Source organism: Suncus etruscus, chromosome 7 (assembly GCF_024139225.1).
Source record: "Suncus etruscus isolate mSunEtr1 chromosome 7, mSunEtr1.pri.cur, whole genome shotgun sequence".
Taxonomy (NCBI): domain Eukaryota; kingdom Metazoa; phylum Chordata; class Mammalia; order Eulipotyphla; family Soricidae; genus Suncus; species Suncus etruscus.
The window spans coordinates 93,954,250-93,961,494 of record NC_064854.1 but is presented as its reverse complement, the minus strand read 5'-3'; positions in this window follow the sequence as shown (position 1 = coordinate 93,961,494).

Below are 7,245 nucleotides of genomic sequence, written 5' to 3'. Positions count from 1 at the left end.
CAGGAATTATAGCTGAAATTGACTGAAGTACAAGTGTTCATTTAGCTCAAATCTCTTTCTCATACACTCAGTTGTCTTCAGTGCATATTGATTACTGAATTGACATGGGCATCAAAGATGAAGAAAGGATGACAAGTATCTGAACCTCATATGTCATTTTCATTAGAGCCACACACAAACAAATGACTGTGTTAAAATGAGGACCACCTAAGTTATGCAGTCTTACTTTATTCTCTTTACCACTGCAATGATGTTGAACATGTTACTTAAATTCTAAGATTTAGTTTTCTTCTCTGTAAAATAGAAATACATGATCACATTTATGAGATTGCAGTGATAATTGCTGTGACTAAGAAGGATGGCCTGTATAACATGATTAGCTTAGTGACTAGCAGATTGAAAGCTCTCTATAAATAGTGCTTTTACAAATGATATGATAGAGGTGTTTTTAGAATGAGAGGTTGATTGTTCTGCATAGTCATTAAAATCAGAATGCCTAGTAGAATATCCTATGCAGGGACTCACCCTGCATAGGACAAATTTTTAGAATTTCCATCTATAGTGAACAACCAGGAGTGAATATCTTTAAGCTTGTACAGTGGTTAGCTAGCAGACTTTAAAGTGTTTTAAAAATAACTTAGAAATATAATAAATCTAATAAATTTACTTGATTTCACACTTTTTTTTTGGCCACACCATTTGACGCCCAAGGATTACGCCTGGCTATGCGCTCAGAAATCGACCCTGGCTTGGGGGGACCATATGGGTCGCCAAGGGATCTAACCACAGTCCGTCCTAGGCTAGCGCTTGCAAGGCAGACACCTTACCTCTAGCACCACCTCTCCTGCCCTGATTTCACACTTTTTTTTTAAATTTTGTCATTTTTAATTAAAAAAATTAATTAAAGATGTTTCTATATTAACAAATGCTCCATTCTTGTTAATGTGCTTTCTTTCATTCTTTACAAATTCTGTATAGTGTGCCGGTGAGATAGAACAAGAATTGAGCATTTGCCTTACATGTAATCAACCTTGATCAGTCCTTATGACTATTCAGTAGGATATATGCCACTTGAGGGGACTGGGGGCAGGAAAAGAAGGAACAATACTTGGCGGAGGGAAGCATTCAGCTTGGAGGAGGATGTGGATATGAATGGTGGTAAAGTGTTACACAGAAACCTTATCAGCAACAGTTCTGTAAACCTCAGTGCAAAATTTTATTATATATATTAAATTATTATTATATATAATAATTATTATTATATATGTAACAAACATGTAAAGTGCCTTTTATAGAAGCAGATTATGGAAGGCAAATGGATGCAGGGCCCATTGGTGGAGAAGTAGCCATTGGTGAAGGATTTAATGTTGAAACATTGTATGTCTAAAACTCAAAATGAATAACTTTGTAATTTTACAGTGAACAAAATAGATTTTAAGTAAAGAATAAAATTGAGTCCCAAAATAAAATCAAAACAAAATGACGAACACAGGCTCTCTCACCTCTTGCCTTCTACTAGAAAATCTTCGTGTTTTTCTCAGAGAGGTGTATAAAATTAGAGTTTCTCATCATGCACTAGCTACAGGTTGCTAAGACTTAATCCCAGAAAAGTGTGATTATGAGTTGTAAGGTCTCTTTGGTCTAGCAGAGATTCTACACAGGGTCCTAATAATTATGGGGCCATGATCATCTCTCCTCTTGATAACAAGATGGAGTTCCATACCAAGAGAAACAAGACTACCTTAGGCTACTGCCATACCTCTATCCCTGTCAGGACTCAGTTGCTAAAGCAGTGATGCCACTTAGAAGCTAGCCATTTTCATAAATCAAAGCACTATAGTACTGGCTTATATAAACTTTTCTTGGATGAAGAAACAGGCTGCAGAACAAATATTTTCCCAATTTCAACCAGGGAATGTACTTCATTTGCAACACAGAATAAACAAGGTTTAGCCTATTTTCTCATTTTTTTTTCTCAAGGAATGTATTTCATTTGCAGCACAGAATAAACAAAGTTTAACCTAAAAGTAGCTGTTAGAGTAGTAAAATTTGGGGCAGATGAGCTAGTACAATGAGTTGAAAGCTTTCATTGATTTGAGATTCAATTCTAGGCACCTCATATGGCTTCCTGAACCCTTCTAGGACAGACCACAAAGCCAGAAATAAGTCCTGAGCACAAAAAAGTGTGGACCCCTCTCCAGTTTAAAAAATAATAGTGAAGTTTGTGGAGAAAGTCAATTGGGAAAAGACTTACATACAGGATTAACTATAGGTTGACTAGTTTATTGGAGAGAACCAGGAATAATGTAACTAAAAATAGCCTTCCTGGATTAGAACAAAAATAAAAGACTGATTTCAAAAACTCTTCCTTCAAAAGATTCAAAATTTGCTTAGTCCTATGTTCTTCCAACATGGGGAGTTTCTTCACCTCTCTATGTTACTTTTAAATAAAAAATAGGGGGCTAAAGTGATACCACAGCATAGGGCATTTGCCTTGCACACAGCTGACTCGGGTTCCATTATCAGCATCCCTGAGCACTGCCAGGAATAACCTTTGAGCATCACCAGGTTTGGCACAACAATCAAAGCAAACAAATAAAAATATTCATAATTTGACTGAAATAAGTTGTAAATTAATTTATGACCTGGGTATTATTGAAAGCAATTGAAAAATAATTAGGATATAAGTGGAGTTTAATGTGGTTAGAGAAAGAAAAAGAAAAAATTTAATTTGGACTAATGTGGGCAAGAAAAGAAAGAATTTCCTACTAGTTCCCTATTATCCCAGCACATCTATAGGCTAATCCAGAGCCAGGTATCTTTAACAAGAAAAGCAGAGTGACCACTAAAACAATCTAGTCAATTTCTAACTACATATCTATCAATAATCTGATTATGGAAAAACATAGTCCAGAGTTGTTGCAGTATGTAATCTAAAATGTTCAGTTTTCAATAACAAAAAAAAATGAGACTAAGAAGCAGGAAAGTATGACCTGCACACCAGTCAAAGCAGACAGCTAAAATTTTTTATGAGAAAAACAGAATGCATGATTAAACAGAAAGGCTTTAAAGCAATACTATAAATGCTCAATGTAATGAAGACATTACAAATTTAAAACAAAGGAATAATGATGATGGTGCATTAAATAAACATCAATAAAAGAATAGAAATGATACAAAAAGCAAAATGAAAATGTGTTCAATAATAGAAAATGTACTATAGGTATTTATCAGTATATTTAATCTAAAAAGAGAAAGGTGCATTTAGGCAAATGTACTAGAAAATATCGAGTAGAAGCTTAAAATTGACTAACAAAAAATGGATGAATGAAAAAAAAAGAATCTCAGATAAATATGGGATGCCATTAGGTGCCAACATGCATGCAGTAGAAGCATCAGAAGAAAAGAGATAGAAAGCAACAGAAACAATGTATTGGTCGGTGAAGGTATTGCAAAGGAGAAGAAGGCATACATAATAAGCAATAATCTTGAGTTCAGTCCCTGACTCTGCACGATCCTCTGAGTAACCCCCAAGTATTGTCCATTAACAACAAAATCTACTAGGATTAACACCCCACTATCACCACCACTCCAATGGCCCAAAATCACTGACATCTAACTACAAAAACTTTCAGGTATGTTGGTTTGGTGAATGAAAACTCCGGAATTATTTTGGAGTCAGGGAAATAAGCATCCACTTGCACTTCTAGAAGTGCCAGCAGCCACATAACCTTCAGCCTCTACCATGTCTGCTCATCAGCCCGGCTCTACAGATCTTGTAATTCCTGGAGTTTGTGGCCACATATGCAACCATGCAACACCTCCATATTTTTTCAATACTGACATACTAGTAGGAATGTACCAAATCATATGTGAAATGATCACAGTAACCACCTAAGTTCAACAAACAAAACCAAAAGAGAATGTTCAACTAGCAACAAACATCAAGCCTTCAGATGACTTAATGACCCATTGTGAGCTTTGGCAATTTTTCACAGTTTTATTTTAATGAATTCTCATTTTCTTGATAATTAAATTACCATTTAGTATTAATAAGCAACATTAAGAAAATTATTCAGATCTGCCATGGGGACAGGCTTGGGGAAGGGAGAGAAACTGGAGAAAACAGTGAAAGGAATGTTAGATTAGTGTTGGGATTAGTGTTGGAACATTGAATGATTGGAGTAACTGTATTGTGAGCAACTTTGTAAATTAAAGTATTAAATAAAGAAATAAAAAAAATAAATTTAGGAACCTAAGATATAATTCAAAAGGATGGAGGCTGTTTTGTATGCAGGAAACCTGCGATCAAATCCTAGAAAAGTATAGTCTGCTGAGCACTTCAGGGAGTGACATCCAACATGGAGCCAAATTTAGCCTCTGAGTTTCTGGCTGTCACCCAAAGCAGTTTTTGATATTATATTATAAATTTTTACATTTTCTAATTTACTTATTTGTCTTTTCTAGTTTTTATTTAAATGAATTATTTTGGTCAAATTTTATAGTAAATTATTAATAATAATTTAATAATAACAATTTATTGGCCTAATTTAATTAATAGTTTGATATTTTACATTTTTACATAAATAATTGTTTTAGTTAAATATATGTTTGAATAATAACTTTTCTTATAATTCCCAGTGTAGATGATGAGATATGGGAAGAGAATTACACTAGAAATATTCAAGGGATAATGGTAGTCTTAGGTATAACTGAGTAGCTCTTTCTGTAATTTTGCTTAAAGAAGGTAGATTTCCAGGGGATTTTTTTAGAAGGTTTCTTTGTTTTGTTTTGTTTTGTTTTTATTTTTTTCTGGAGATGATAAATCAAATAAGTACAGGAATTTCTGCTTTAACATGGCTGGGTTTTTTTCCATTTAAAGATTACTGACCACAGTGCCATATGAAGGCACTTAATAAATATTACATGAAGAAATGAATAGGAAAATATATCTAATACAGTTGTCAATGATTTTAATAATACTGTTTTTAAAATGATTTCCAAGTGATCCTTTCTTTTATGATAATATAATATATATATATGCTAAAAGTTAACCCTACATGATTATATTTTTATATTTATTTTATTTGGAATGTACATTGAAACAAAGAATTTGCCAAATTGGCACTGGGCCAGATCCTTAGACTTATTCTTTTATTGAACTTGATGTAAATTAGGCATTGAAAAAATATGGATACAACAACCATATATCTCAAAGCTTGAGATTTTTTTTAGTAATTGTTTTTGTTTTATTTTTTGGGCCACACCTGGTGATACTCAGGGTTACTCCTGGCTATGCTTTCAGAAATCGCTCCTGGCTTGGAGGACCTTGTGGGATGTTGGGGGGGGGGTTTGAAAACATTCTTTTCTAGGCTAGCCCAAGGAAGGCAGATGATCACTTGTGCCACCACTCCGGCCCTGTGGCCCCATTTTTTAAAATAATTTTTATTGTGACTAAAGTGAATTACAACTCATTCACAGTAATGTGTAAGGTACATAGTGATAATGACTAGGGCCATTCCCACCACCACCTGTTCCCAGCATGTATCCCATATCTTCCTCATTTGCCCCCAAGACTTCTAGTGTAACTGGCCCCCTCTGTGTATAGCTTGTTATTGTGTATTAATTTTGTTATCATTGACTTTGGGTTTAGTGTTTGAGTCTGATCATTTTTTATCTCCACTCAATGTTCATAAGACTGTTTGGTCCTGATACCACCATTTTTCCCCTAATTTTATGAGGCAGAACAAAATGATTCAAATTATGTGGTTCTGTTGAAAAAACAGCTGAGAGGAGTTCATCTAGAGGCTATATATACATATCAATTTAAAAGAAGAAAGAAATTAAAGAATGAAAACAACAAAAGAACAAACAAAAAACAAAACCAGGAACTACAAAAAAATAGCATAACAGCAACAACAACAAAAAAAAACCCAACAAGATAACAATCACAAGAAAAAGCAATAAGATAACAATCACAAGAACAAATAAAAATAAAATAAAAATAAAAAGAAGAAATATAAAAGAAGGGAAGAAGGGCTGGTGTGGCAAGATTTTGTGCTTTTTATTTATTTTTGCATAGGCACAGTAAGTTTCGGGGAAATTAGAACGGGAATTCTCTTGGCCTAAGAAGTACAGGGTTTCGAAAAATCTACACTGGCCCAGTGGGTCCTGACTGTGAGAAACTGTGAGTGCTGCCTGTGTGTGTTTGTCTCCTCTCCTGTCTCCTAAACCTCTTGGGAGTGGGCCAAAAAAGGCCCAGAAAACTCGCTCTTCCAGAGGCTCATTCAAGGGGTTGGAACGCCAAGGGACTGCTTCGTAAAGTGAAAACTGGTTATAAGCAGTACTTCACAGAAGGCAAGTCCCCTGTTTGTGACGTCAGGCTAGGAGAATCTACACCAGCCCAGTGGGGTCCAACTGTGAGAAACTGTGAGTGCTGCCTGTGTGTGTTTGTCTCCTGTCCTGTCTCCTAAACCTCTTGGGAGTGGGCCGAAAAGGGCTAAAAAAATTTGCTCTCCCAGAGACTCCAGAAGAGCACTTTGCTCCGCTTTGCTATGCGGCTGTGCATTCTTTCTAGGAAAGAACACCACTGCAACAAGAAGAAAAAAAATCACACTAAGAACTGAGCTGGATCACTGAAGCCCAGCATCTCTCCCCGGACTGTCTTCTCTGCTGCATGCTGCGCCTAAGATTTGATCCTGTGTGAGGCTTCATCCACGAAGGGTTCCCCTTCCTTGGAGGCAAGTCAACCCACCAAGAAAGGGCAGAGCCAGAGGAGAGTAGCCATTCACATCATTTAGCCAATGAATACCACCACAACATGTAGAAAAACCCACAATACAAGTGTGACAATGGGGAAACAATGCAGGCCAGCATCAGACATAGAGAATAAGGATAACTATTCTGATGACCAGAAAATGGCCATCCAACTAATCAATCTCTCAGATAAGGAGTTTAGACAAGAAATATGGAAGATGCTCAAAGAACTCTAAGAAACAATGGATCGAGTTGAACAGAACACTAATAAGAACCAAGAAAATATGAGGACAGAAATCACAAAACAGCAAACTGAAATAACAGGTCAAATAACAGGCCTGAAAAACTCAGTAAACGAATTGAATGGCAAAATAGATATGCTCTCCAACAGGCTAACAGAAGCTGAAAATAGAATTGGTGCTGTGGAAGATGAGATAAATAACAACTCCATACAGCGGGAGGGACTGGAAAAAAAACTTAAAGCAAATG